At 44.6% G+C, this 20,009-nt stretch overlaps 1 long non-coding RNA gene across 1 annotated transcript; it reads right to left on the bottom strand.

Moving 5' to 3' along the window:
• Window positions 1-6,740: 6,740 nt before the first annotated feature.
• LOC135374799 (uncharacterized) lies at window positions 6,741-14,327 on the bottom strand. Its single transcript, XR_010417118.1, has 2 exons — window positions 14,162-14,327; window positions 6,741-7,108 (listed from the first exon to the last, which is right to left on the bottom strand). It is a non-coding gene; the product is annotated as an uncharacterized LOC135374799 (long non-coding RNA).
• Between the last annotated feature and the right edge of the window lie 5,682 nt (window positions 14,328-20,009).

The raw sequence follows: 20,009 nt of genomic DNA, 5'->3' as shown, positions 1-20,009 counted from the left end.
GTTTACGTGATTACCGTCGTGACAAATGATTGACACAGCAGTTTTGCGGTACGTTTTATATGTTGCTCATCCTGGATATTTTTCGCTATCCGATTTCCTGTCTGAAGCAGCTACGACTGCAATGTCACTTCACCCATGAATTCCTTCATGAGTTGCACGCGCGTGTTAGCACACCAAGTCGTTACACGTCTGAAAAATAAATACCTGACAAAATCGGCAGAAGAAACATACGCTTTATTAGAGCTTGCAGTGATTATCTTTTTTATGCAGCACATCGCGCAACACCTACGGCTCCATCGTTACTCCATTTTCTCAAGTAGCCTCGTCCTCAATGGTAGCCGAACGGCGAACCGCTGAAGCGTTGTTTCCCTAGTATTCATACGCGAGGTTATTCACGCCTGTAACTTAATTACATTAATGAATAGTTAAGAGATACATGCTGAATACGACACAGAATTGCATAAACACTCGTTATTCTGGAGTGTGACCCTCTTAAACACTGATTTTCTCACGTAAAACCATGCTTAACACTGGACTGCATAGACCCATTGTGATTTATTTTGACACCTTGGATTTCAAAGGATTGAAATTTGAAGGGTGGATTTCTTAGCATGGATTTCAAAACTTTTATTATTAAGAGTGGGTAACAGGGTACACCCCAGGAGAGAAACCGAAAAATATATTTAACGGTTTTCGGTCCAAGATAAAACTTCGCCGGTTTGGACTACGGATAGGCGAATAAAACAGACGTCGTGTGCTCTGAAGTCATGTCATGGATACTATGCGAGGGCTACGGTTACGGTGGAATGTATGTCGGTATACTATGACCCTTAGGCTCCCTTTGTAATGGTTTATCGTTCGCGCATGCACACAGACTTAGAGGTACATGTGACTCTCTAGCAATGTGCCGTAGTGTTCGTTTTAATTTGATCCCCCCAAACTCTCCTCAATTAAACAGCGACCCAAGGGGGCTGCGTAACTGCTTCTTTATCGGTAATGTCGCGCAACCCGTCCCTTGTTTGAGAGCAGCTAAGTTGAATACATTTACGTATGCGCGAGGGCAAGCCCGTGCGAAGTGACAACTCTTTTGTTGACAGGACACGAAGAAAATAAAACGAAGCCGTCGAGGGCGTTTGTGAGTGAAGGTGTTCCTAGATTTGCGTCGTACTCGAGCGGTGGTGCTTGCTGGCTAGACAGTAGCAACAGACATTTGGATGGGACGCGATCGTTCCAACCCAGCAAGAAAGTACTTTACGTATGACATCACGACAAACAAGTCCGTTTGTAGCATGCGCTTCAAGAAAAAAGAAAGCCTAATTGAACAGACAGTCGCCTACAGGAAGCAGGAGCTACCAATTTCACAGCTGCCTGTTAATATTAAATACCATGTATGCGGAATAAACGGGTTTACATTTTGTAACGTTGATTTTTTTTGTGGGGATGAATATTCCCAGCAGAAGCGGAACCGGTTAAAAGCCGGTATGAACCGTTATTTTTTGCTTCGAAGCAGAACCGGTACCGGATCGGTTAGGATGTAACCGGAACGAAAACTGGAACGAAAAACGTTTCGGTTCGACACCCTGCCCCAAAGGCTCATCATGGTCATTGGAATCACAACACCAGTAAACTACCACTGCTCTTTTAAAATACTAAGTGAGACCACTCAACATCATCACCAGGCTTATGGAATACATGACCCTTTCTATGCTCGTATACTCGTCATCTCAGGCTACACCTGCGAGCAAAGAGGCGCGAAAGCCAGGGGGCAAATTTCCATTCGCGCTCGACGGAGGACTAGACAGAACGCTGTTACGGGAACATGATTGTATTCCTACGATATAAATGATTATTGCATTGCAGCTTATAAAGACTATCACAAAAAAAACCGTACTACGCTCAACTATAATTTAGGAGCCTTATAATTCTACTTTCTCTGGAAACTATAATTGCCCTATTACATGGATCGCTATTAATCAAGCGCTTCAATTTTTTCTCTCTTCCCATTTCAGCCTTGTCATGCAGTGAAGCAGTCTCGCAATATTTAATTGACACTGAGGGTGGGGTGTCCTGTGCTCAAATGCAAGCATTTCTGCACAAATACCTATAACAGCTGATTTCCTCAACACACCATGCTCCTAATTACATGTGACAAACAAAAACATACAAACCCTCTTCTCACAAATTCAGCTGTAACATGCAAATTTCTTCTGCATAAAATTGGTGAAAAAGGGAAAGGGCAAACAAAATTGTGCACACTTGTGCTTGACTTAAAAAACCGAAACATACGCTAATAAACTAAGAAAAAGACACCCATTTCTATTGTCAGATAATTCTTGCATGACGCTACATACACAGTCGCATTGCCCTTGCCTAATGAAAGCACAGGACAAGGGCACACACATTCCTTTAAGCGAGCAGGGAAAAGGCTTAAGACCTCAGGAATAATAGCAGACTCACCGAGCATCGCCACGCGGCTAACACAAGATAACAACAAGGTACTAGCGGTGGGTAAAATTGCAACACTGCTAAACAAGTTCAAACATGCCATGATGACGCCGCAAATCAGGAAAAAAAAAACACGCACACTCAGACAGCAGCTGAGGAATGCACAAGGAGACGTGCTTTATAGGAATTTCTACTCCACACCCAGATATCAACATTTCTGCACAAATACCTATAAATGCAAACAGCTTACTCCATCAGCATATCGAGCAACGTGAATACTGACACTCAACATCATATAACGAAAAACAAACAAATTCAATTCTTATGAACTCTCCTTTGCCAAGCGGCATTCTTCTGCTCTACCTGAATGCTGTCTGTTTCCCCTCATCTGAGTAAAAGCAGTGAAAGGAGAAAAGAATCGCGAAAAATTACACGCATTTGTGCTCCAACAGCTGTAACTGCAAGAAACCGTAGCGCACGCTAATAAACTGAGAAAAGGACAACAAGCAACACGAAAGACACTACTGAACAAGTCCAGACATGCGACATCGCATACAAAATACTGCTCATCGGAGAAAAGGCCTAAGCCAGCGAGAGAAAATCATAGAGCATACACAACTTCATTTTTCTATTTCGCGTAAACTAAACGCCATCTCCTTGGAAAACGACGCACAAATTTTCCTAGGGAGCACAGAAATATAGGAATTTCTTCCCCGTGCTCAGATACCAGCATTTCTGCTCAAAAACCGATGACTGCAAAATTAAGCACTGCTTACTTCATCAAGATATCGAACACCCAACAAAATCAAACAAACAACCCCACTTCCACTGATAGAACACTATTCAGCTTTTACCAGGAGGCTTTCTTCTGCGTAAAAGTAGAGTAAATAAGGAAAGAGCAGCGAAAAATTACACGCACTTTTGCTCGCATAGCTATAAGAGAAAAAAAATAAAATAACGAGGTACACGCTAATAAACTGTGGCAACGACACCCATTTCTGCTATTTTTCCCGCAGTTTTACCCGCCGCCAGTATCTTGTTGGTGCAGTGTTCTGCTAGCCGCGTTGCGATAAGCGGTGATTCTCCGATTATTCCTGAGCGGACTTAAGCCTTTTCCCTGTTCACTTAAGCAAATTTGTGTATCCCTGTCCTGTGCTTTCTTTACGCAAGGGCAATGCGGCTGTGTGTGTGGCATTATGCAAGAATTATCTGGTGGCAGAAATGGGTGTCTTTTTCTCAGTTTATTAGCGTGCGCTACGGTTTCTTGCAGTTACAGCTATTGGAGCACAAATGCGTGTAGCGGTTCTTTTCTCCTTTCACTGCTTTTACTCAGAATGTAGATGAGGGGAAACAGACAGCATCCAGGTGCTGCCTTGAATGGGAGTAGTGCTATTCCTAATAATTTTGCGATTCATTTAGTTCAGAGCGTAACCGCAAGGGGGACAGGTGTATGGCTTTGCCCAGTCGAGGAACAAAGCGACATTATTCAGTTAGCTGCCTGACTCTCGGAAGGGATGAACATGTCTCAATTAGCTCGTTGTATGTAGCCATTGAAGGTGTTAGGATATTTTGTTCTTTTGCAAGTCTAATTTAGAAAGACTTTGGGAATGAAATGCTTAATTCCTACAATCACCTCTCATGTATGGTGTTTTTCTGCAATAGTTCCCTATGCAATCATTATAGTAGAATAAAGGAAATAATCTTGGCATAGTGATTCAATAAATAACAGGTCCCGTGTCTAGAGCGTACGTGTCCTTGAGCCACGCAGCTGCATGATGACGTAATACCGCGACACTATTGTTTCAAGTGGACCTTGTCCAGAGAAGCATTTGTGAAAAAAAACAGTGTAGCCCTGAGACAATAGGCTGACGTCACGACCAATGAGCACGGCCTGCAGGGGGCGCAAGGATTCACTTCTCTCTTGAACACTGACGGGTGTGGACACATTAATTCTGTTCCTAGCAATTGCGTTGGCCGTTAGTGGAAGGGCGTAGCTTCGTTGGGGTTCCGTCCGCCTCTGATGGGGTACGGATGTCTGGTTCGTCACTGGTATTTGGTGTGTGACGATTGTGGTGGATTTTGTGACGAACGGATTTACAATGAGTGAATGTAGTGAACGTGAAAAATGATGGTGAGTGTCTTGACTCTGCTCAAGTGTTTCTCTGTGTTTGCTTTCCTCTGTTGCCCGGCAGTCGTGTGATTTTTCCTCGTTTAATAGCACTTCTGACATGTCCTAACCTGCATGCTTTCCTTTGTTGACGCTCTGCATTTTTTATTTTTTTATGGACATGAAAGGTTCATGTTGATCGTTCTTGTCTTGACGATGACACTACTCCTGCTGCACGCTTGATTTAAATGGGAATAATGCCAGAACGATTCTTAATAATTTTGCGATGAAATTAGTTCAGAAAGTAACCACTAGAGGGACAGATGCATGCCTTTATAGAGGAGAAAAAAGCATTACGATTCAATTCTGTGCCTGGTTGTTGGATTGAGTAGATGGGCACCAATAAAACAACAACAACAATACTCGCTTTGATTACCCTCAAATCTCTAATTCATGCTACTTACTTTGTATTATAGTTATATGTTATACTTTGTATTTCTCTGAGTTCACACATCTACAAACGTCGTCAACGGCATCGGGTACACCGGTTACAACGGCATACAGTAACAGGGTATAGCAGGGGGTAAGCACTGGAAGTGAGCGACAACAACACTTAACGTGAAACTCCACTGATTACCACTGGCAATATGTGTGCCTTGCACAATTAGGTTTATTATACTACCCATGTTCAACACGTCCAAACATCCACCTGAGTCGAATCATGATGGAAGACACGGAACAAAACGCAAAGCTGTGCCACCGTTTTGCCACTGTATGCTAAAGGGCACCTTGGAAACGTGTGCGCAGTAGCGTGACGTCATATGCAAACGTTGTTCATTACGTCATCTGCTCGAAAAAAAACGGGAATTCTCAATCGGTGAAACTTTTATAAACAGCTCATGGTTGTTACGCTGGAGCGTCGCAACTGCCCTCCGTACCTCGATGAACTGGACCTTTCTTAGTGCACAGTCGACATAATTCGCCACTTGTCGCGTGCTACAGATGTCGACACCAGAGGTAGCGATCATTTCCCTCTACATATACTCTGCACAATGGACTCTGCCCCTCTCAGCAACTACTGGGGTTGTTTACACGAAACGCTTGAGCATACTAACGGCTGAGCACACTTACGCGAAGTGTTTCCCTCACAAAAGAAGAAAAAAAGAAGGAGATAAAACCCTGCGAGTGATTTGCTCGAAACGACGGTGAGGAGATTCTCATGTGAGATAGCTATTGATGGTAAAGTCACCCCACAAATACGTTTCTTCCGTTGCCATCGCCAACTTAGCCCCGCTTTCTGTTTGAGCGCTCTGGACCAACCACTGCCGGTATAGGTGTCGGAGGCGATTCCAGTAGACTCGGTAAACGTTTTCACGTACTTAGCGGCGTTAGTAGCGTGTGCGTGCCACGCTCTACGATGACAACTGCTGAAGAAAAAAAGCCGAAGGCACCGAATTGGACTGAAGAAGAAACGACCGAACTCGCGTAGGAGGACGAGAAAATATATTATCAAAATAGAAAAAAGAAAATCAAAAATAGGTTTCGAGAGACGTGACAACTCAAACGAAACGAAAAGCGTGGGAAGAGGTAACGCTAGTTTTGAGATGGAGGTTACTGCACCACCATAGATCGCTGCAGGAGTTTAAGAAGAGGTAGGACAATGTATGCAAACGAATGCGGAGGCAATACTGCGAAACTGGACAAAGAAAAAAAAAATGAACAAGACAGGTAAGTACGCACGACGACGCATGCTGTATCCATACCTTGAATTCATTTGCCGTTATGTGAAGCTTGTAGCAGTCTTAAAATTGCGTGAGCTGTGTTGTTTTTAAATCAACACTGATTCACAATTCCCTGCTTTTCATGTAAGGAAGGTGGATATGCAAAAAAGAAAGAAAGAAAAATGCTTTCATGGGGATGCGTTCAGGAATAGTATGTGGAGGAGTGGAAGAGCTGAGCCCAACTAATCCGTTTTTGAGGTGGCTGAGCTGTTTAAAAAGGGAGACTGGTAACATATTTTTGTTAGTTTGTTTTTAGGTGAAAAGGGCCAGGTTGTAGAGATGCCTCTCATGTATGCCTGTCAGAGATGCCTGTCACGTATGCCTCTCATGTCCGCTGCCCTTGAGATCATAGGGGCAGGGTCGGCAGGCGTAATTGGGATTACTGGAGGGATTGATAGCTCAGAGACTCCAGTGAAACTGCTGTAAGTTGCCATGCGGCATTCTGTTCAACAGTATTCATCTTTAATTGGAAGATCAGTCAAATTGAATACAAATCACATATAGCACCGATCATCACCGATCACATGTCTGCAGGACTTTCTGTGCCACTGCAGAATGGCCACACAGCAAGGTGAGGGTTCCTCCACCGTTGACGCAGCAACTGGCATTTGTGCCATCCTTGCCCCCCGATGTCCACCGATCACCAAGAAGCAGGCCTCCGCAGTCAGCCCCACGTCCAAGCCGCAGTCACAGTGCAGGTGCCCGTAGAAACAAAAGGAAACCATCTGCGCAGTTATATGGAGAGGTCCTGACGTTGGAAAAACAAGAACAACACCTGGAAATGGAAGCAATCGCGGAAATAAAGATGTTTTACGAACAGGGAGTAGTGAGAATGCTCCAGGCGCATAATGTTTCCTTATATATACATATTATATGTAGTGTGCCTAGCCAAGGCCAGTGACAAAAGCGGCTTGGCCGTTCCCGTCCTAGAGCATTTTCAGAATGACACGTTATTTTACTCCCAACGCGTTCGTGTCCCATCTTCGTCCTCCTTCTACAATATATATGAGCGAATTTCTTAGAGGACGGTTACAAAAACAGAAGGAAGAGCAAATATTCCTTTATCAAGTAAATGCTAACTTGTCAGTAGACATGCTTCTAAAATGTTTAGTATATCTATAGTATTCCTGTGACACATTGTTTGTTTCTTTATTTGGAAGTCCATGAGGATGTCAGTCACAGGCTTGCATCAAATATCAATCGAATAAGTTTTCTGCGTATCATTTGTCTCTTGTGCATACCTGAGCATCATTACGTAGTGCTCTACTTGTTGTGAACACTTGAGTAACATGCTACGCCCATAACGAGAGAAGCAACGCAAAGATGCCGCGTTGCTTCTGTTGCAAGCGTTACTCGTCTCTTATTCTCTGGTTCCTTCTCTCACCGATCCCACTCCTTATATAAACAATGTTTCTGTCTGCTGCTTTCGTCTGAAGAAGGGCAGACTCTGCGCGAAAGCGCACGTATTAAACAGTTACTCTCTCTTCGTGCTTCTTTCTTTTGTTGTTATTTTTCTTAACGACTCTCCGTCATGTGTATAACACGGCAAAAGGGATCTCTGTCGCCTACATGAAGAGCGAATCGGTTGTTCCCATCCCGGAACCAGGCAATCCCCCAAAACTGACGGTAAAACCGGAAAAACTGATGGAGGGTATCATTTTGCGTGATCGTCTCTACTGGTGACTTGAAAACCAAGGTGTTTCCCCTGATGAAATGGCTGGAGCTCTACCAGTGCACGCACGAGTCTTCCTCTCGAGAACGGCTATTTTTCGGTGCATATCCTACAAGACACACCATTTCTCGTTTTGCGAATAGGCAGCTCAGAAACACACACATGGAGTTACTTTCAAGCCAACCAGAATTTGGGGAATTCTTGATATTTGTATTGACTTGTCAGAACCGCGCAGGATTCATTGCATAGTAACCTCTGAGAAATGTTTTACTTTGATACAAGCGTTAGTGAACACGAAGTGTGAGCTTCGAAGTGCTTGTGATGTGACGCGTATACTCGTTTCGATGAATTCTGGTCGAAATTTATTTTAATTGTGAAGTTTTATTCCTCTGCAGCTTGCCACCTGTGTACACCGACGAGGGAGAAGATGACTTGGAAAGAATTAGCATACCCGAAAATTATCGTCATGATGACATCTGGTACAAGATGGACAATCTGAGCGCAGAAAGAGAGCGTGGAATATGTGTCATCATAAAAGTTGTGAGTTACGTGTTTGGAACACAAGCATTTTCTTACATCATGTGTGTACAGACCCTGTGAAAAATTAGAAAGAAAACGATGTGGAGGGTGGCGGTAGTGACATAGTGCAGTGATATCCTCTCCGGAATTTTGTCAAATCCTGTGTGCTAAGTCACTGGTTCCGAAACTGTGAAACGTTCACAAATTAGCAAAAGAAATGACACGAGTGTGTTCGCTAGTCTGCGTTACCAGGAGGCCAGTTGCTACAGACCCGGAGGTTTCTCATAAACGCACTTTCAAACAGGGTACGCAACGCTTTCGATGCCCCCCCCATCACAAGAAACTCGCTTTCAATCCTGATCTGACACGCAAGAAGGCCAAAATCGATGTCGTGAGGTCCGTCCACTCACTCCCTCAAAAGGTAACATTCATGGACTGAGATGGGAAGCGTCCGGCATCGTGACAAGGGAGGGAGGTCGCCTCTATTTTGATGGGCTGCTGGATGGTCAAGTTTCCGAACCATTGCGCTAACTATTTCCATATGACACGTTTCCTTGTTATGCTCATTAGCTCTGTACTGATATGTACTGATTATTACTCTGTACTGATATGTGGTAATTTCTGCATATGTTTACAATTCGTGAGGAGACCTGCATGTTATGCATTACCCACCTTCCGTGTCTTCACCAATTGCGTCTGAATATACGCCTAAAGGTCACATATGCAGATTTTTAATGCCACATAATTGAACGATACCCACGCTGTCTGTCCATTAGCGAACACTGAACGTGTGGGATACGTATTTTGCTCCAACTATTTGTAGTTCATTAGAAAACCTATTCCTTAGTTTCCCAGCCATGCGCTCAAATCGTCGGCAAACCGACGTCACTGCTCTAGTTTTTAACTGTCTTAGCATGGCATGGGCTGGCCGCTTGGCTTCTTTGGTTTCCTTCTGTGTGCACTGTGCATTAGCAAACAGCCGTTATGCATTGCTAACGCACGAAAGAAGTGACACGTGAACATTTATTTGGCATGACATCGTTTGGAAGCTGCACTTCCTTGTGCTGACCCTACCTTTTATGAGTTGCAGCGATTTGTGATATGCCAGAGCGAAGTTGTCGGGAATGCGACGGTGCTACACTCTCGGCTGTTAGAAGAATTCACCTGATCATTCCAGTGTTACGCATTACAAGTTACCAATAGTGTAAACTGTGCGAAGCTCTTGACTCGCAGTGATTGATTGGGTGCGGAGTAAGTTCCACACGCGAAGGCAACGATTTACTCCCATGAATGTTTTCATAGACAACGCGCGACTCCAGAGGCAATCCGGAATCTCGTTAAGTAATCGTCTATAAAGCAAGATGCCGTACACAAAAATTTTCAACGTGCTGCCGATGACCAAGGCAAAAAGAGAGAGAGAGCACAATGGAGGAATGTCGAGGTTCAAGTTCATGCCTATGAAAAATATAGCTCCTACAACAGAACAATCGTGTTAAGACTCTTGTGATATGAAAATAGGAGGCCTCATCAATCCATTGTGCAGCTGTCTGTTAGTTACGACGTTCCGTCTGATATATCCACGAGTAACAACACAATAACATTAAGAATATAACTTGAGAATTATCACAGGCGGACGATGAAGGTTGAATGAAGCTGGGTCTGCCTGGCATCAGGTGCATAAAGAAATTGCTGTCACTTCACATGCAGTCCAGCTGCCATGTACACTAAATGCGTACAATCTACAATACTTGTTTTGCACTTGGTGCATTACTCTCGCGACTAATGCCACATTATTTACGTTGTAGAGTGGCTACTGCACAAATCTTGTGGGCGTACGGCATACACCCTGTTCACCAGGAAAAATATCTCAGTGGTATCGTGTTGTTTTTTTTATCAGATGTACATAACCTTGGTGCGAAAAATTACAAAGTAATTATGACTATCCATTTCCTGTCACTAAGCTTTCTTTCTTTTCTGCAGTGGTGAACAACTTTGAGGACACATGCAACACAAAGAGTCATCTCATCTTCTCATGACGAATCAGCTGTTCATAAATGGTTCATGTACTCATGTACATAAAGGCTTCAAAAAGTAATTCACGAGAAAGCCAATCCTTCGGTGCCAGCACCTGAAGTTGAATATGGACCCCCTGTTACCGATCAGGGATGTTACATTTTAGGCACCCATTGACTTTTCGTGAATTACTGCTTCACTTTGTCCCTTATGCTCTTGGAGGCTCTATCTATATGTTTGTCCATAGATGGAGCTCGCCACAGCTCATTTTCCTATCGATTAACGTTGAGGCTGGTGTCGTGTTTGTCTCTTTGTGTGTCATGCCCATGATTTGCGAACACGTCTACCTCAGGTGCGCTTAGCCTAATAGCAGGTGGCGTGTAAGTGAGGCAGCGTTACGTTTGTACATGTGTATTAGTGAGAGAAGGCATGGAACTCGAAAGGAAGGAGAACAGACGAGAATGGGTCACTTCCTTTTGATTAGTGCTAACGGGTACTGCGTGGCCAGCTTTATTCATGCTGCTCCATCACTTTGCATTATCATGCAGTTCCAGCACACCGCTCGAATTCCCATCTCAGGCGCCTCCATGTGACAGTGCTCACGCAGAGTATGAGACACCCCGAGTTATTTAGCATTCCACTGCAGAAGATACTCTTTGTATGAAAGTGTGCAGCTGGATGGGAAAAGGATTTCGTATGGCATGGAGTTTATGGACAGGATACCCACAGACTGGGATGAACAATATCCCACCCTCCTAGTTATTGACGATCAAACTACGGAAAGGGGGTTCTAACGGATCTGGAGTCGCTGTTTTTGAATGATAGTCACCATAAGAATGCGTCCGTGATCCTGATCACGCAAGTCTTGTTCTATCGCAGTGCCGCTTTTCGAACGATATCCCCGAACGGCAGTTATATCGTATTGTTGGGGAACGCTCGGTCCGTACAAGAGATCGAAACCTTCGGACGTCAGGTATTCAGGAAACTGGGGCTCTCCTATTTCCTTCATGTATATAACCAGGCGACGGAGAAGGTGCACCGCTATTTAGTTGTAGATCTTCACTCGCAAACACCTCCGTGTCGTAGCCTGCAAACGGGTATTTTACCGCACAGGCGGCAGTTCCTGTTTGAGCCTGGGAAATGACCAATCTTAGAAGACATCTCACGGTCCTCAAAGTATTGGCCACCAGCAAATGGCGCACCTGCAGGGTTACTTAAAGAGCTGAGCTGCGACGGCATTCGAATCCTTTCGGAAATCTATCTGAACATCCTACGTGGAAATATCCCACTTTAAAAGGAGCTTCATAAAATCTTGAAAAAAAAAACAAAAAAAAATATAGATGGGTAGAAATTCAGCGAACCGGTAGAATGTAGGAAGGGAGTTGCCTCAGGACAGAAGCCGCCGATATTTCGAACAGAGACTGTTCTTCTTCTGGGAAGAAGAACAGAGTCTTGGAACTTGACAAGTGCCCCCAGCAGTTGAAATATATTAGGGGACAACGAGGTCGTCTCATTCCAGTACTTCGACTGCTGCTCTCAAGGCTCTCAACTCTCGCAGCGGGAGTCGCCGGGCGACCGATATCAAAAGCCATCGGTCATGGCTTATACAATAGAAATAGGTGAAGTTCTGAAATGCAACGATTCGAACGATATAAAAGTGGCGACAATACTGGAAGCCCTCTATTACTTGCTCAACCATGCTCACTATCATCCTCCTCCTCTGGAACCTGTCTATTCGGAACCCAAACTGAAACTTGAACCGAACCAATTTGATTTTAATCTTCTACCCTCGCGCGTTGATAAAGCACGCGCGAAATCTGTGCTAAAAGAACTGAAGAAAGTTTTCACCTGGCAGGCGGTTAATGTTCCAGTATATAGAGGGAAGCAAATCAACCGCTCAAGCATTGTGGCTCTCGTGAGCTACTTAGCACGTCGCAGCGCACTCATCAAGAAACCCAGTTGGTACAAGAAAGTATACAATATTATAAGAGCTCTGAAAATACACTGAACTGATCGCTGGAGCAAATGTAAGGCCCTACAGAAAGATGAAGGAGAAAGGGTTAGTTGGAGTGGATCGGTACCGACGTTATCACAAGCTGACGCACACCGAACAGAGAAGTCACCGAACAGCTGAAAAAAGATACTTACCCATCACAAGCTCGTGAAGAAAAAAATATCGGTGCACTATCATTGCAAAACACATGAGGGATTTATATCAGGTGGACCTTCTGGATATGCATAAATATCAGAAATTTAGCAAGCGCTGCAAGTACATCTTGACAGCCATAGATACGTTATCCAGGTATTTGTACATGGTCTCCATTGACACAAAGCGCCCGCAAGAAGTAAATAAGGCTTTCCAACGAGTTTTCCTTCATGGAAATCTGAATAATCTCCTCACCGATTGTGGGAGCGAATTTTGGGGTTCCCCCATTCGTCAGTATTTTCGGTGCCACTATACAACACAAAGTGGAATGAAGCCGTCCCCCTGTGAACACGTACAGAGAACAATTAGAGAAAGTATAGCCAGCCATTTTACTAGTACGGGGAAGTTTAATTATATCAACGTGCTGCCGAAGATAGTGGCCAATTATAAAGACTCGGTATAGTCTGTCACGAGCCAAAAGCAGAAAATGCCGGGAATAAAGTAGCTCTGTTCAACAGATTGAATCGTAAGACGACTCAGCCCGAGACCAAGTATAAAGTAGAGGTCCAGGTGGGGCTCGCTTTGGAACGCGCCGTGTTCGCCAAAGGCTACGATCAAATGCGGACGGCCGAAGTGTTCCAGGTGTCGCGAACGAGAAACAGCATCCACCCGTAGTGTATGTGAAAGATGTGACTGGAAAAGAAACACTGGGATCATTCCACAAGCAGGAATTGCAGCCCGTCTGCCATCTTTCCTTGTACGATTGGCGACTCATATCCGTGGTGATTAGAAAGAAGATAATTAACGGGGTATTGCACTACTTGGTTCGTTGGTCCCAAAGATCACGATCCTTGGGTGCCCGCCAATGTTATCAGAAAATGAATTTTGCGTATATCTGCTCTCGAAAGCCAGCATGTGCCTGCACTCATCCAACAATCTGAACGACTTCACGATGGCGTTAGATAAGCCGCTACACCTGGATGATTCGTATGTTGTTGGTCTAGAGGGATCTTCCATTCCCAACAGCTTCCTCAACGTGAACCAAGCGCCGGATAACCTGATAGCTCTATCAATGGCGAACAAGCAAACAAAACAGCTCACTTTCAAAAACACCAGACACATTATTGAATAAAATATTCCCCAAATATGCGATAGAGGGGACTTTCGAAGAAGATCACTACGCGTTTAAGCTATCATCGCGCGTGCGCTCAGTGAGATTAATCGACAGACCGCTGCATCTCGCTTTTGGAATCGCCGACATCGATGGAGATCATCTGGAAGGCGGCAGAGTACGCACCGTCCCAATGGCGTTACCGCTTGCGGAGGAAAGAGTCGTCATTATGCGATTTCGCCGGGTGATAGTGATCAATAACGATCTAACTTTGGAACCCCGATCGCTAGTTACCGACACATTCAACGAATTCTTCAGAGCTACGAACGATAGAGAATCAAGGGTGGAATACGAAGACAACACTTACTCGCTTTCTCTGAATGGTGAATTTCAACCTGTCAACCAAGTTCCTGGACCTCATTCACTGCATTCACATAAACACTCGAGAGACGGAAACTCGGCACATTTCACTTCCAACAAATTACTACGGAACACCCGAAGCTCTCACGAGCGCCGTCAATGAGCGACTGCAATCTGACGCTTCCCTCGCATACGATGCATGGGCGAGAAGGTGTTCTCTGAGCCTGCGAGAAAACGTGTCGCTTGCGTTTGATTACTTTGCCTACCCACTGGGTTTCGGCGCGAAAACCATGTTTGTCGAAAATGATACGGGTGTCGACAAAGTGACCATAGATCTTCCCATTAACTGTATCATAATATAGACGGATCTCGTCACGCCCTCTGTACTGGGAAACGGGCGTCACCCGATACGGAAATTATTTAAATTCGTTTACGGTAGAACGAAAGGGCAACTGAGTTACAGCTTGCTTCCTGTTCAGTACTTTAAGTTAGTGCAGTGCAAAATTTCCCCAGTCACCGTCTCTATACACGATGACATCGGTCGCAAGCTACCGCAACAAGATCGCGGCAGATCGACGCTCACGTTGCACTTTAAGTATGTACACTAAAGCAGTACCAATCTACGGATTTGGCATTCCGACGGTATACAGGTCGCACCTGTATCAAAAGGGAGGCATATTCTTTTCTCAGCTTGGGCGTTTCGCTATTCCACTCTTTGAACGCGTATCGCCATACATAAAAAAGACGGCTGTCGCCACAGCTAAACACGTGGCCAAAAAGCTGTCGGAGGTAGATTCTTTCCAAAGAGCGCTTAAAAGATTGGCTAGAGATGCGGGCCAAGAAATTCTACGAGATCTCGGAGGTGCCGCACGAAGAAATGAGAAAACCGGACGCCTTCGACAGCATAAATCACGCCGGTTGCGCAGCAACAATTTAGTTGTGAGATGGACAAAATTACGGTCGTACGCCCTTCCACTCCTCTGTTGGATAAGTCGAAAACACAAATATTTTCTGTACCGGTAACGCAATAGCACATACTGAAGGGAAATACGAGGTATTCTACCCCGTCGCTGACATATCCTCCGTCATAGAGTTCCGACTCTCGAATTTGGGTCATCAGTATCTGGATTTGAACTCGGCGTAGATAGTGACCAAAAGTCTGCATCGTACGTGATGATGGGTCCCTACCGGAAACAAATGCGGGCGATAGGACGACGTACGACGAGGTATACCCCGTCAACGCGTTCGCCAGCTCGTTTTTCATGAACGTAGCCGTTTTCTTGAATCAGACCATTGTGACGAATAATAATTTGTATAGCTATAGATTTTTGCTTCATGCCAGCACCACGGAGCAAAATACCGTGCATAAAGCGGGTCTGTACACGCAAGAAGAAGCACGTCAGTCGGAAAACAACATCCGCTCTCGTGGACCGGGCGAACGATACAACCTCACACGGGGCGGCAAGACCATCGACCTGGTTTCCAAGATCAACTCAGACATTTTCCTGCAGCCTAAGCTACTCATATCGGGAGTAGAAATTAGGCTTGTTTTGTTTATCAAGGCTCCGACGAATTCCGAATTATGACGACCGATCAGGCGCAACACAAGCATAAAGCGGACTTCATGAGTGCTGCCTTGTACATAAAGAATATCACCGTGTCTCCCCATCCTATTCCTCGGGCACGAAACCGAATTGCAGCAGCGCAGGGCTCTCTACACACTGGCCGGAAGTGAATCACATATTGGTTCAGTACTAGTTGGCAAACTGGATGCATGCCTGGAAGACTTATTTCCAGAGAAGATACCGTCTAAGGTGGTGATTGCATTCATGCCCAAGCTAGCCTACCAGGGAGCATTCAATCACGACCAGTACCGATTTGTGGACTTCAACATTGAATCGGCGATGCTCGCTGTGAACGGGACGCAGCGAATCGACACTTTCGATATCAACAATAACTTGAGCCACCGAAGCTATTTCAGCCCCCTGTAACAACTGTGTGAGAGGCACGTGTTTCACGAATAAGACCACAACATTGGAAATAAGTTCCTAGTGTACTACGATCTGGATCCCGATCAATCCTCCGTCCACCTGTCACCCATTAAGCGTGGAAACGTTCGTCTGCAACTCAAGATCCGACGCGCCTTGGCCGAACATGCGACCGTATTCATATTGTGCGAGAGTGTGACTTTTAAAATACACCGATTACACTTCGGCGCTCTTCCGTGGTGTATGCACTCCAGATGATCGTTTGCCCTCGCTGGATAGACCTGGAATAATCGCGGTCAACACGGATCGGCTACAGCAAGCCGGGGAACATTGGATTCTCTACACAAAAATGAAGGATAAACTGATAATCTTTGATTACTTCAGATTGTCGCCCATCGAAGATGAGCTTAAACGTCTCACCGTCGACGAATATAATGATGTCTCTATTCAAAGCCTGTATTCTCTAATGTGTGGTGTGTACTGTTGTATCGTGGCGACATTGTTGGCGAAAGGGAAATCAATGAAGAGCATTGTATCCCTGTTTTTCATAATCTCGCCGCTAATGACCTAAAATAAAAAAAATGCTAGAAATTTTGTTTGTTGCTTAAAAAAAGCGTGGTGTCCTTTATTATCTATAACTCCCCACAAACTATACTTGCTTAGTCGATGAATACGTGTTATAATCCTTCTGTACAATAATAATAATAATAATAATGTTTTATTGGTGCGCAAGAACGGTCGTGACGACCCTAATGTTGGCGCACACAAATACAATACAATGCACTACGAATAGACACAATATACATACAAATACAGTAATACAATATGCACTAACAACAAGACACGATCTACGTGGTCACACACACAAAAACAAAAAAACGAAAGAGACTGTACATGAAGAAAAGAAACAAAAAATACATGACTTAAATTGAAAACGAGGAAAGAGCACACGCACATTGTAATGTGACAAACATATGCAATCACACTGCAACAAAGGGGAAATTATCTGAAAAAGTCAAAGAAAAGAAATCTCCAAAAAATGAGAAGAGATATGACACCTAAATGATGTACATGACGCTGAAAAAATATCAAGAGATGAAGGGAGCGAGTTAAACAAGATTTGGCATCGTGTAAGGGGGTCATTAGGACAGCAGTGGTTGATATAGAACGTTGGGGGGTTCCGCAGAGCAGCACGCGGGAGACAAAAATTTAGGCGGCCTAACAGAAAAGGGGAATCAAATATTGAGTGCGCACATTTATAAAGAAACATCATGTCATGAATGTGGCGGCGGTTAACAAGAGGAAGCAATTGCAGGTAATTTGAAAGCGTGTCATAGGGCCGGTTTCACCAACGCGAGTTAAAGTTAGCCTTAAACTGAGATCACCTAACGGCGCGCGATGACGCTGACTGCAGTTTAACTTAACTGCGTTTCACGAACTCAAACTGCGAGTTTAGGATGACCAGTTTACTAATCGGGTTCTCTGGCATGTAGACCGAGTTTCATTGGTTAGATTGTTGGTTTCCGGTACGGTCGCCAGGTGGCAGCATGGGAGCTGTTTTGTTCTCCGTTCTCTCGGCTTCTTGCATCTACGCAGTACCCGAAGTACAACAATTAGAATATTTTTGGTGTGCGTACACAACTTCCTTGCGAGTGCTACAGTGCGGATATCCTGGTTACTGCGTGTGCGACGATTGTAAGTTTTCGAGTCAGGAGATGTTGCCACACTGTGCTGCCAAGCTGCTTACGTTCAACATACAGCTACGCTGTACGCTGAAGTCATGACTGCAAACAACTGTGCACGGATTTTGGAGATTGTGTGACGTACTGTGTTCGGTTTGCGTCGTTCCATGCTACCGACCGGTGTGCCACGAAAATAATTTGTGTACCTTTGCTGTTTTACGTGTCTGTACTGCGGTAAGCAATTCGTAAGCTTGTCTACATCCCCTCCCACAATGCCTGGCTCCGTGGAGATAGCATTACTGTACTACAAGCAGCACTGAGAAGCAGACATAATTAAGAACGCTTGCATGTACAAGAGCCTGTAAATTTATTTGCAATAAAAGAGGCAGAACAGCGTTTTTCACTCCTTTTTAGCAATTATTCTAATCTGCAATCATCTTCCCTGTTACTATGGTCTGTTATTTCGCAGACGACAGCATTTTCGAAGCTCTGCCTTATAGGTATTGCTATTTATTTTCCCACGATGGCGAAACGAAGCCCGAATTTTACCGAAAGTGAGATATCTACTCTGCTAGACCTCGTCAGTAAATACAGAACTGTAATTGAAAACAAGAAAACTGATGGGAAGACAGTTGAGCAAAAAAACGCTACGTGGAAGAAGCTAACTTCGGAGTTTAATGCACTATCAACTGTGCACTTGAGGGTCACTGAGCAGTTGAAGCACTGCTACGAAAATCAAAAGAAAAAATCCCGTAAGGAGCTAGCAAAGCACCGGAATGCAGTGTTTCGCACTGGGGGGGGGGGGGGCCCACCACCATCACCGCTCTCCAGTGCAACAATTCAGATTGCCTCTCTGGTACCTGGAAATCTACAGCCACTGCAGAACTCCTATGACTCGGATGCTTCAAGAATATTTGGTATTTACATCTGCTCAGTTATTTTGTTATCCTGGATATGCGTAATTCTCAGGTGAATGAAATTGACCTTCTTTATTTTTAGATGTCATTATCAATGGGACAAGTACAAGTGAGATTCCTGTGGTAAGTCTTTTGCTTATTTTACTCCGTTCAGTGATGTTATGTTCTGTAGAGCTGAAAACATTTTGCTGGCGTGTTCGAGAGAGAATGGCTAAAAAGCAAGTGAGCTGGTGATTAGAACTCGTAATATGAAAATCCACACACTAGGAAGGCACAAAACACACACATCGACAGTCTCAACTTGGACACTTTGTCCTTGTCATTTGTTTTCATACTTCCCTAGTCTCAGGGGTTTAAATATTATGAGATGTACAGATCCCAACAAAAGTTTACGGAACACTAGAGCGGCGTATTTCTTGATCTCAGCAACACCCTAGCGGCAAATGGGAGTGGACGCACTTACTGAGTGGTGCGTCGAGCACCCGGTCACCTGTTTGTGAGTCTGTTTGCTCCTGTTTGTAGCAACCGTGTCGCTCAGATACACCACTCCAGTGTTCCGTAACCTTTTGTCAGGGCCTGTACAAGAGACTTATACAAGGCAAAGAAGAAACATTTGCTCTTCTTGCTGTTCTTCCTGGCATTGGACCTCATATGAAAATCAAAATGGCATCCTTGATGCAATGCATTCATAGGCAAGCCAAGCTAGGCTTGCCTATCATTTAGTTTGTCCGCCAGCTAGCCCACATCTAGATCATAGATCTTGATGCAAAGCCTGCATTCTTCTTTTGATATTACAGGATCGTCAGATTGATTCTGAGGCATGTCTCAGCAGTGAAGGTCTGTGGAATGAGGACAGACATGAACAAGACATCTCAACCTCAACAGGCCAGGCCACCACAGAAATCTCTCATTCTGAAAGTCTAGCCGCTACAGCAGGAGCACCATGTCTACCAGGTGTCCCAGGGACAAGCAGGCAAGTGCACGACACCTCGTCACGTAGGAGGCCTGCGCCACCTCGACGCTCTGTGATGCAGCCAGCACAGAGATCTGCATTGTGGTACAAAAAACTGGCAAAATCGAAAATCACGCTAAACCAGAAGAGGTTGGACGTAGCAAAGCTCGAGGAATCCATAGCTAAGGAAAAATTGATTCACGCACAGATGGACACCGAGTACAAGGCTTTACTCCTTGAGTCAGCTCAGCTGGACTTGGAAATAAAACGAAGAAAATTAAATACATGAGTGTGGGAACACACAATGGCTATATCC

This window comes from Ornithodoros turicata, chromosome 1 (assembly GCF_037126465.1).
Source record: "Ornithodoros turicata isolate Travis chromosome 1, ASM3712646v1, whole genome shotgun sequence".
Classification (NCBI taxonomy): domain Eukaryota; kingdom Metazoa; phylum Arthropoda; class Arachnida; order Ixodida; family Argasidae; genus Ornithodoros; species Ornithodoros turicata.
Note: the sequence above shows the minus strand (reverse complement) of the source record. Positions and strands in the feature narration are given on the sequence as shown.